Here is a 12,902-nt window from a genome sequence, read left to right as displayed (position 1 = left end):
ACCGGACTGTGCATAACACGGAAATAGCTTTCATCCCACTCATTTCACCCACGCTGTTAAAACTGGATGGGCTCTAGTCAGTCAGTGTAAAGTTGCTGTAAACCTCAGGCCTCAGAATGTCTTGTTAGGCAATTGAATCAGACTACCAGTGAAATATGCAGAATAACAGATGAGATGTTTAAGAACCTTCCAGAGAATCTCTCTATTTTTAGGAGACGAGGATGAAGATTTCCAACTGGCGCTTGTGTGTACCATCACAGCATTTCTTTTTATGGGTGTTCTCAATGATTAAAATCTACATCTCACATATGGAAATGTATTGGTAGATAAACTGTGTTGTCATCACTGCGTAATGGGTATTATTACTCTGTTTGTGTGTTCCAAACAAATGATGGAAGCCCATTTTTTCCAGTTAATGACAAGATCCACTATCTCTACAAGTTTTACTATTAGTATTTACTATTCTCAAAGCATGACATTTTGACCTTTAATTACAGCTTCCACATGAGTTCAATCAGCATAATTTTTAAAATGCCAAGAGAGCAGCGCCAAAATGCATGATCCCTGCAGATGGTATTAATATTCTGTCTGTAACATCAGAATTGACTTTAAAATTCAGTATTTTGTTACAACATATCTTACTATTACATACCACATGTTAATCAGCTCAGCGAACTACAAGCAAGCTGTACAAAGTGGCAGCTGAGGACATAATGGTTTGAAACTTCCAATCCTGAATCCAGAAAGTCATCTGGTGCTTAAAATAGTGCTGACAGTATTGGAAAGTCTCCAGCTGACAATCCCAACCTCATTTACATGGCAGCAAGGGACACACAGTGACTCAGAGTTACGAGAAAGCCACGCAACCTTTGCTGCTCTTTGTGGAACGACTGACATTAACAGAGCCATTAAAAAGCAAGTGGTGAGATGCTAATGTGTTTCCCCATCATCCTGTTCCAGGGATCACAAACTTTGGGGCTTTATAGCGGTCAATCAGCATTCACCTCTCCACAGATGGTGGTTATTACCTCATCAACCTGGCAAAGACCCATTGAACTTAACTAAAGGGGAACATCATTTTTTAATGTGCCAGCTGTAGCCTAAGTAGTGATTTATACACAGGGTCTGTCATATCCCCCACCCTTTCCTATTTATCTAAAATGATAACATAACATCACTTCCTCTTATCCTCCTCAAATCTTTGTTTACTAGTTTAATGAGCCAAGAGGAAGAAGAAGAGTCCAAACTGGAGAAAACACACTACCCCAAAGATTCACTAGTATTATATTAATATCTGGCACAAGACGAAAATCTGTTTCCAGACATGGAAATACATGTTCACTGTCAGAAATGAACTTTGCACGGCAAGACACTGGGCGCCTGTTTTCTATGCGGCATGGTTGCATATATGTGGTATGTTCTGAGATGTTTAAGTTGTGGCCAACTGTGGAAAGGGTCTGCACACATCCGACCACAGTAGTGATTGTTTCTAACAGGGATCAAAGGTTTTAAATCTCAGAAGAGGCAGAGCAAGCCATTTCCATCTGTGAACGTGTATTTCAAGCATCCGGATATGGAAATTTTTGCCCCCCTTTCCGCATGCTTGAAAGTGTGGAATATTATTGCACTGAACTTCAAATATAAATAAAAAGCACCGTAAATATGCTTTCATTGCAGATGATGTTGAATTTACATTCCAGGAGAGACTAAAACTCATCAGCTTCTTACCTTGCTGCAGTGAAGTAGAAGTGTACCCCAGGGTGGTTCAGTACACTGTGACATCACTGTTGGGTGCAGTTACAGGTGCGACAGAGCATACTCTTGACTGTGGTCAGAGGTGAAACAGGCTTGAAGAAGGTGGAGAAACACTGCTGTTCAGCCTAATGTTGAGTTAAATTAAGATACCTATTCTGGGCTGGCTGCGTGTGTAAAATTACGAGGTGAACAAGACTGCAGATGCAAGAGAAAGGGGAGAAATGTTTGCAAATTTAGAGTGTATGACTATGGAAATGTTTTTTTTTTTTGTCCAGTAAACGAGGTCTTATGTGCATTTAAAATTAATTCACATAAGAATTACGAGTTTTATCATCTATAAATCTGAATCGATTCTCATATTACATTTTTTACATCATTAATAAATCATGGAGACATAATGAAAAAGGCCCAAGCCCAGCACAGTGCAGCTGCCGGGCAGTGTACCACACACACACAATGGACTAATGTTCTTCAAAAAAGGCAAATGTTTGGCTGCAATTTGGACTTAATAAATTAAAAACTAGCTTTGCCAGATGAATATAGACTCCCACACTTACAAATGAATCGGCTGACTCACACTCGCTGCACCACTTTACAAAACTCTGATAAGGTGCACCTGTACCTCGTTGTGGATATTGATTGATTTCCCTGGCACTAGCATTACAGCAGAGATGCACTACTGATAGAGACGTTAATAATGTTATTAACAGCAGAACTCCTGAACACATAGAACAATCTCTGTTTCTTCAAATTACATTAATGTAGTGGTGGTGTGGTAAATCACATGTTGATTTCATTATTCTCATACAGGAACATGTTTTCTCATTATTGCAGTTAACTTTTTAAATACAAAAGCTACATAGTGCCACATACTTTTCTCAGCTTTTTTCTGCTGATCAAGATCAGTTAGTTTTTTATTCCAATTTATTGGACTAAAACATGAGTGACTGGTTTGGCACACAGTGCACTGGAGTCAAAAAAATGAAAATAGTGCCCATTTTCTACTTATTGAATCAAGAAATGAATTCTGAATTGAGTCATGATACAAAGAATTGTAACAAGCGTTTGCCTCTGCTCTTTGCATATTTTATTTCTTCCTCACTGATGATGCCATTGATTATGCAATGTAATGATGAAGGTTGATGCTCAGCATTCAGATAATTTGAAATTTTAGCACAAACATTGAAACTGAGGATAATTAAACATAATGTAGGTCACAGGTGCACCATAAATGAATCTAGGCTATTTTTTTAAGATCTGCAAGAACTTATTTTACTTCAATTTTTCATATTTTTTGGCTTTGTCATGCAGGCTATTTTCTCCCAGCTAAATGCTATGCTTGTTTACTCTGTTAATCCCCGGAAACAGAAGTCTTTAAAGGTTTACAGTCAAATGTCTTAATGTCAGTTACTCAAATACAGTTCAAGTTTTTCCAAAGACATCCATTTCCGTAATACATCTCCCAGGAGCCTACAAACAAGATTAAGGCACCTGCCCTCACAGACACGTCTCTGATGGCAACAAACTGCACTCTCCTATGTATACATGAGAATTTGGAGAAAGTGAGCAAGCCATGTGCATAAATGTAGGGCAAGTCGGTTGAAAATATCCACTGTAAACAAATTTACTCCCAAGAGATTTGAAGGACAAAAAATTCACATTAGTGTGTTTCTCTGTCTCAATAAAAGTGGGTTTTCAGCAGCAGTCACATGCATAGCATGGAGCCAGAATAAACAATGTCGCCACCACTAAGCACAGTCTGTGTATGATATAAATTTGTGGATAAGAAATAGACAGTTCCCAGCCTAGCTATGACCAAGATATTCTTTCTTTTTCCTCATGGTTTTGTCAGATAACTAACTTGAATATGTTTTGTGTGTGTACATACAGTATAAACAGGAATATTGCCAGAGGTGGAGATTTAAATGGGACTGTGAATGAGGAAGAATTGCAAGTGACAGAAAGCAGGTTTTTCACCTCAAGGAGATATAAGTCTTCAGCCAGTCAGGTTGGATAGATAGAGAGGCTGCAGCTCACATCTTGATGCGTGCTGGCCAGCCCATTCACATAGCTGCTGATGATGAATGATATCCTTGAGGTGTCATGAGGAAGATCAGTACCAGACTCTGAAGCCATTTCTTCTCAGTGTCTCACCTATCCTCTGAGTCTGTAAAATTAAAAGTCGACAGATCAGGCCATGGAATGGGGAAAAGACTAAAAATAGCTCTCCTGTCTCTTCGCCATTTACGGCTTATCTGAAATAGCTTCACTCAACGTGAGGCTGGCTGCTAGTGAACTCTTTGAAACCTTTTGACTTTTCACTTGCAGTCAGAGCATCTCCTTCTAGCTCAATTTAATGTCAGAAATGAAAGGAATAGGAGTCACATGACACAGTGAAGGAAATGGCTGCTTAATCGAGTCTTGCATCATGGTATCTGTTCCTTTATCCAACAGCTACATTCGTAGTCGTTAAATACAAGTCAGACGGCAGGTAAAATCCTTGAGTGTGCTACCAAAGGTGCTAACTCGCTAACACACCAGGAAGGGGACGGGGGAAAGTCCATCAGGAAATGTTACAGAAGATATTGCAAACATTTTCACAGTTCTGATATAAATATCAGGCGTGCTACAAAGCTTGGGAGAAATATGCAAAGTCATGTTGTCGATGGAGGACAAACTGACAACCATCACGACAAGGATCAACGAGGTGAAAAGGAGCCTGGGCTTTCTGAAAGAGTCTGAACACCAGCTAAAGGCTAACCCACCTGTCACTAAAACTGACTTGTAGGCTGAGATGAACGACATTGAAGACCGAAACAGACAAAATTTGCGCTTTGTTGGCATTCCTGAGGGCTGTGAAGAAGGGGACCCGATTGCATTCCTGGAGCGGGCTCTACCAAAAATGTTGGACATAACTATACCATCGAAAAGATGGTTTATGGAACACACTCACAGAGAATTGGTCTCCGGATCTCAGACACCTGGCGTAACTGACGTAACGGACGGACATCAATTGCAAGATTCATGCGATCCATGGCTTTCCTTGGATTGTCAAAGCGATGCAGTCCCTCCTTTGTGTCCCTTTTCAGCACCAAGCTGACAATCCAAGCAAATCCATGGAGTTTATTTGGAAAAAGCGTGCAGCACTTTCTTGCACTTCTTGAAGGCATATCGTTTAACTAGACCCTTGGGAGAAATCTGGAAAGATCATAACTTGTTTTCAATTTTATTGGATTTCTCCTTTCTCTTGGGATCTGCGTTGGATGCAGTCTTTGTCCCCTGATCTGAATCTTGCAATTGATGTCCGTCCGTTATACCAGTTGTCTGAGATCCGGAGACGATTATTCAAAATGAACTATCCCAATCAACTGGAGCTGCCAATTTACTCATGCCCCTCCGAACTCATCTCGGCGGTGGTCACTCATGAAATTTTCTTTTGCTTAAAATGGATAACTTTGTCTTAAGTTAAGACCAAAAATGGGCCACAATTTAAAGACAGCAGTCTTTTTTAAGATGCTGCAGATGGACTTGGTTGGCCGGAATTACTTTAGTGACAGTTCATAGACTTGAGGAGTTTTGCATTGCGTGGTGTCCAGAGTTTCGCAGTTTTGGTTTTGCTTTTTATGTCTATGTTCATGTATGTGAAAGTTTCATCCTGTGCATCAGGCTCTGTCACACAATGTAATATTTCCACTCTCACTGGTATACACTCCTATACACTATCACTATGCCTTTTCATGATAACAATAATTTGTGCCTAGCCACCTGGAATGTTAATGGTTTGGGAAAGCCCATCAAAAGGAATAAGGTATTTTTTAGTTTAAAGTCAGTTAGGTATGATATTGTTTTTTGGGTTTTTTTACAGGAGTGTCATATGTCTGTGAAGGACTCCAAGTGGTTAAGTGGTTACATCTCCAGTCTAATCTTGAGTGCACAGCTGATAGGTACGTGGTTTGTTTACATGGCGTAACAGAAGTGGATATTTAACAGATTCAGTGTGGACAGAGAGCATCCAATGTTATGATGTGATAGTTGGACGCTCGCTTGCTGTCCATTCATAGTCTTAAGGACTATGAATGGACAAACGGACAAATTTAAATAACATGTTTAATTTACTTTATTCTATTTTTATTTTATTATTATTTATTTGTTTGTTTTCATTTATCTTTTATTATTGATCTGTTATCACTTATTTTGTTTTATTATTTTTTGTTCTTCTGTCTGGTGCTGTTCAAAGATTGTATTGTCATTGGGTTTTCTATCATATAGTTTTGTATTACTGAAAATTTAAAATTCAATAAACTTAAAGTCATAAAAAGAAATGAAAGGAACAGTTTTGGGAACATTTTGGGAAATACGCTTTTTCGCTTTATTGCTCAAGTAGTGTGTCTTGGCCAGGCATAATTACTTCTTGGCCAAGAAATAGTCTGGAATGTAACTCCCCTGTAAAACAGCATCGTAAAACTATATTAAAACTATATTAGTAATCAAAGACTGTTAACAATTCATCCACAGCTGTTGAGACATTTCAGTGTCAGCCTCATGGTGGCGATTGGAGAATATGAAACCAGTGAGCAGACAGCAAATATTTATATATTTTATACATAATATAATGGCCTGTCATGTCATGGTTCCTCTCTGACCACATGTAAACACTCATACGAGTGTCTTGATTTTGTTTCCATACTCCATTGTGGTTTTGGAAAGTAGTTTAAAATCAATAATGTATGGTACAAAAGTATTATTACAGTAAACAGAGCTTCTCCTTCCAATGATTTACAGTGGTGAGGCAGTGGAGTGCCATGTGTCAAAATGCTGTTTTAGAGGATAGTCACAGTCACTGTCACTGAAAAAAGGCAAGCATGTACTGTGGCTCTCTCTTTCCTATGAACACCAAATTTTACATGTTTTTCTTTTGGCATTACAGACTTTTTATTTTTCTTACATCTAATTTATCCCACAGATTTCCCTGCTACTATATAGCTGCAGCCAGTCAGACCTTCTTAAATAAGACTGAAGGGGCAACAGCCATGCTAGCACCAATGTATTGAGCTAAAAGATAATGTCAGCATGCTAACATGACACTTAGCAGTCATAACGTTTACCATGCTCACAGTTTAACTTTAGGGTGTTAGCATGCTAACATTTGCTAATTAGCACTAAACACAAAGTACAGCTGAGGTTGATGGAAATGTCATTAGTTTTGCAGGTATTTGCTCATAAACAAAAGTAATGGACATATTCAAATTTTGACCTGATGATGAGGGACTACCAAAATTACAAATCATTGTGGGAGAGATATGAATGTCTGTGCAAAATTTAATGGCAATCCATTCTATAGTTTTTGATAAATTTCATGTGATGGGCTCACCAACCGCCAGACTGACATGTCTAGAGCCTGCTGCTAGCAGGGCTCAAACACCCACTTTCAAGAGTCAAACTTAAGCTGATCGTAAGCTTTGCAGGAAAATCCATTAATGCCGCAGATATGCAAGAGGAGAGCTCTGGCATGAATAATGATACTCAGCCCGTGTCAGATTCCAGAGTGTACTTCTAACACAATGCCGAGCTCAGTGGAGGCTCAGGCTGGTCTGAGAAGATCTGAAAGAGCACTTTTTATCCACCATCATCCATCACACTTTACCTATCAACAAACCCCTCAAAGCTTTGTGGATGAGGTTTCAACTGACATGTCAGACTGATCGATTTTCAACAAGTGGGACACATCTTGTTAAACGATTGCAGATTTATGTGCTCTGTATTTTGCAAAGAAAGATAAGGAATATATGCCGGGAGCGTATAGGAAATACTCATGTTTCCTGCCTTTTGCTCAACTTTGTGTGTGTTCTGGGCATCTTGGGTTGTTCATGTGTAATTTTGTAGGACAACAAAAGGTCCAACTGAGCCATTCATGTGAGACCTCAGGGGTCCAAGGATCTAATCTCCACAGAGCGATATTAACTTTTCCTGTTTTCCCTCCCAGTTCCCCTCTGAATTTCTGAAGATTCAAAACAAATGTCATGGAGAAAATGTGCACTGGAAGGAGATGAAGGAGATGAGGGAGGCTCAAAAGGCGCCAGAGTGTATCCTGATGCAGATTAATTTATTAAAATATTTGGATCCATCAGTCCAGACACTTAATCCCCTCGACATGGGTCACTGGTTGCGTGCGAACAAAAAACAGTTTAAAGGTAGGATTATCTCTCAGTCTCGCACCAAAAATGGATGTGAAATGAAAAGAGAGCATAGCTAACCACACTGGACTGACCGTTTTTCTCAGCATTTTGCTTTTGACGCAACTTTTATAGGCTTAAATCCATTTAATTTGAGCGGAAACATCACAACACAACACATTTTTTATCATTATGTTTTTTTTAATTTTATTATTATGTTACTACTATATGATTTTAATATTTTTGTTTCTTTCTTTTATTATGATATTATTATAATGTGATTTAAATATTTTTTTCTACTTTCTCTATGTAGTTTTAATTCCAAATTGAAGGATATCTACAAGCAGTTTTAGTTCAGTCAGACATGAAGTAGAGTGTAGATATTTTTGCTCTGTGTCTTACCGTCTGCCTCTGTAAAAGCACACTAAGCAGCAGATGAGAGTGCAGGCAGTGATCAATACAAATCTCCTGCAGGGATTTTATAAAGCAGAGCCTGAAAGTGAGCACCACGGTGGGTGACGCACCAAAGGAAAACACCTGGGCAGCAGGTGTCACAGTGAGAAGCAGAAAGAGCTGGTAAGACCAGAGAGTATGTGTGCTGTCCTGTTAGGAGTAAATGGGGAAAGTATTGCCCCAAACTGTGAAGAAACTCACAGATTTGGCTTCATTTTAATTTATTTACTGGCTTTGTCCATCCAGAGTAATATATAAGAATGTGACGAATGTGGTGAAGAATGTGCGTGCTCCCCGTAGGGTATGACGTGATAAGAGAATTTTGAGGAAACAGCTGGAGTGCCTTATTTTGTCACACTTTGATTAACATCATGATGATCAGGAAGCTGTGTAGTTCATCAAAGATCACCACTTAGTTTGGTTCTTCAAGCAAAACATCTTCTGATAAGACCTCAAGCATCTTGGTCTTGGTTTATACAGTTCCTGCTTTGAATTCATGTCCCGAGTCCTATTTTTCCATTACAAAATGTAAATATGATTGTAGCTATGAAGTGGTGACCTTGCTGAATTAAGGACACAGTGATAAGAAGTTGCTGCTCGGTTGGAGGATTGAGTTGTTTATGGATTCATTTGGTGCTATTTCTGAATGTTTACACTGACACGGCTTGTGTCAGAAGTCAACAGATAAATGGCTCACTAAAATGTGTCTTTACATTCCAGTTTTGACACATTACAGCGCACTTTTTACTGTCCTCTTATTGGAATCTGAATCCTAGAGTTACTAACAATAGAACATAATAACTCTGTAATATTTACCATCTGTGTCTTACCGGGGTTATTTAACTTTTTAACATGGCTACATAGTTTTTATTTATATTTCAAAGATATTTGTGCGCCCGAGGTGTTTGTGTATTGGCACGCAGTCAGAATGTAACATCTGCAGCTGCGCCAGCGTGGTGCAATTTTTCTCCTCTTGTTTAAGTCCAAACTCAACATCTTGTGTGGGTGTCCCCTTTTTATTTAAAAATGAGACATTTCCAAACTTAACAATGGTAGTTATAAATAGTATTAATGAATAGTTTCCGCATTACTTTTTTATGCAACTCCATAATAAGTAGGAGGAAAGGTGTTGAGAGCAGTTTGCGCAATTCTGTTTTGTTAAATGCTTTGAATGGACCAAGTCAATTTGACAACATACTGTAATCACGGAAATTCTAAAAGGATCCTGGAGAGGGTTAGGATTAGGGTTTTTTTTTTTTAAGAAATTTGCACAAGTACACAGTTGTGTCTTGTACTTGGATGTTACAGTAATGAACCCACCGTATCTGTATGAGTTTCCCGTCACTGCATGAACTGAAATTAGTAAAAACAATATAATCCACAGAGATGTTCTGAGGAACACAAGACATCATTGTCCACTTGGATGAGTGTGGGTGATGCATGTCCAAGCAAAACAATGTGGAAAAAGCACTTTGCGTCTCTGGATATTTTCAGTTACAGGAATCATCTACACACTATGTAACCCTGGTTTGACAGAAATATAATATAAGCCTCTAAACTGTCCACTGACATAAATCCATAAAACCATAGAGATAAAAATGTCTTGGAATTTACTGCTAATGCATGAGTCTTCAAAAATGCAGTGCTGTGGTGCCCATCTTGGAGAACTCATTAACCTCACCATTGATCAGAATTATTGCTTTTACTTGAAGACACAAGTCAGGTTAATAAGAATTGATCTTGAAGTGGCATCCTGGGTTTTAGGATGAGGGTATTAGTGTCATAAACCATGAAGTAAAGACATTAAAGTCTGTCTGTCACGCAGATTCATTTGTCTCCTCACTGAGCTTATGAGCAAATGCTATTAAAGGATGCTCATTCTGCCTCATTAAATCTGAACTTAAAGTGGCTGTAATCAATATTTTTTATCAACAATGGATCATGTGACTGCCTGTATGAGAAAGGAGTCACTCGTATTGATCAACCCACAGAGACTTATCGTCCAACTCTGCAGTTCAGTTTAGCTAATTGTTTTGGTTTTGCGGCCTGCAACTTTAGTGTTTTGCTTCACTCTCACTGCTCTCATCAGCATCATTTTCATTCACAGTAGGAAGCTGTTTTCAGCAAAAAAGCTGACTGTCTGCTACCTGCCCAGCACCAAACAACTGGCAGACAAAGAGTCAGATATTTTCCCTAGGAGTGTAAGTTAGTGGAGATCAGAGGCAGAGCTAAAGGAGAGTGAATATTGGACTTAGATTCATCAGGTGGACAGAAAAGCAACTCCAAATCCATGCTAATGATAATCTGTGCTGCTGGATGTGTAAATAAACAGCTGTTTGTTTACCTCGTTTCCGCTGCTCCCAAGTGGCCAGAAAGGTCTTCGTAAATGTTAGATCGGATGAGCTGGACGGACGAACTCTTGTGAGCACGGTTAGGGTTAGGCTTATGGTTAGGGTTAATGTTAGGGTTAGGGTTAGGGTTAAAACAAAAGGTTAGGTTTAGGTATCCTTCTTCTGTTTAGTTTAACAGCAGCTGGGATCCATAAATATTGCATTACTGCCATCTACCTCCTGCATTTGTGGATTTTGTGTGACACACACAACTCGGTACAACATTCTCAAAAGGATCCACACAAGTAGGTTAAGATTCACAATACGTCTCCATTTAAAAATGATAAGTTAGCAATTTGCAAATGAGGATCGTGGATTGTGAATCATAAGCCATGCAAATGGGGATGTTTGAGTGAGAATATGAAAATGTATTTGCACAAATGGTTGTGTTTATTTACAAATGATGATACATGAATAAATATATAAATTAGAGGCATTAATTTATGAATGTTGATGCATATTTTCAGGTCAGTTTACATTTATTCAATGATGGGTTTCAGATACAAATCACTCTGCATTTATTTATGCATTGTGTTTGACAAGTTACATAACTTGACATTTGTTTGTGAATACTAATGGGACAGTTTTAAACCCATAAAGATCAAGTCAAATCATCCATTAAGACCACACATCTTGATCCATGCTTCAGTTGATCCACTCAAATGTGATTAAAAAAAAAAAGTCAAATTTATTTCTAGGCACACATGCCCAACAGACCCGCACACCCGCATGTTATCTATCAGTTTCAATCAAAATGGCTCTTAGCCTCAATTTCCTGTCCAACAGATCACAAAGAGGGGATGTCAGAGATGATTACTATAAACATGGTACCATTTTAGCATCTTTGTTGTTTTAGCTTTCTGAAGTATGCTAATGATAACCTAGCACTTGTTGGCATTATGTGTGAGAAATGGTGGCATTTGCACTTGAAATAAATAAAGATAAATCCAAAATCTTATTTTATCCAGTAACACACGACACACTCCTGATAACTTGCAGGCTTGCAGGCAATAATCAGATTTCCTGTGTATTGTTGTAAATAGTTTCAAATATCTGGGAAATGTGATTGACAGCTATCTGAAGTTCACAGAAAGTATTAATTATATTTTTGAAAAGCCACACAGAAATTCTATCTCCTTAGAGAGTTAGAGCTGTATGCATTGGTTGATTAGTTCAAGTCCTGAAGGAAATATCTCTCTTTAGCAGCTAAATGCTTCTCTGTGTTCACCAGGGTTTTCAGACCTTCTCCGCTGAAAACAGCTGCCTGCCACGGCTGAAAACAACGTGATGAGATCAGTAAGAGTCAACCCAAACAGTAAAGTTGCAGGCTGCAAAACCAAAACAATGAGCTAAAATATGCTCAAATGCTCCGTAGACTTGAGGGGAACAGCAGAGTCGGGGGATCATTTTCTGTGAGTATGTCAGTATGAGTGACTCCTTTCACATACATGCAGTCATATTTCATTTATTGATTGTTAATATGAAATTATTCATTGTGGCAGCTTTAACACATTTTTCAAGTGAAAAGTGGAAATGGTATGCAAGAACTCGTTTAAAGGATTTTATTTTTTTACGCTAATGTGGTGTGGAAATTTGAATGTTAGGAATAAAGAAAAACTGCAGAGAATAGTAAATATAGCTAGTAAAAATAAAAGGATGCCCCAGGTGCAACTGAGGACAGGATATTAATTAAACACTAAAAACAAAGATTTTCACACTGTCACAAACAAATAAGAGCTACCAAAAAAAAGTGTATTTTTTTATGTTTTTATATAACTGTATCTACCTTGTTGAGAAAACCGCAGTGTTCATTTAGTAGCTGTTCTGGAGCTTTCAATCATATCATGTGATCTTCATCAGCAGATGGAGTTTGTTGTCAAGCCATCTCAGGCGTTTTATATAATTTTTTTTGCATAAAAACTGATCAAAAGCTCCTGAGCATCTACTACTGTCTCCTGACATCATGTTTTGTTGTTTGTTGATGTTTTGTTCTATATGTCTGCAATTAATTGGACTGTACAGACAATTTAGAGGTCAATAAAGTTCCTGACCAAGTCCTCTTTATTACCTGTCCTGTGCAGTCAAATCTGCTTGAAATTAGCCATGAAATGTAAAAATTGTATTGTGACTC

This window comes from Thunnus thynnus, chromosome 17, assembly GCF_963924715.1.
Source record: "Thunnus thynnus chromosome 17, fThuThy2.1, whole genome shotgun sequence".
Lineage (NCBI taxonomy): Eukaryota > Metazoa > Chordata > Actinopteri > Scombriformes > Scombridae > Thunnus > Thunnus thynnus.
This window is presented reverse-complemented; position numbering follows the sequence as displayed.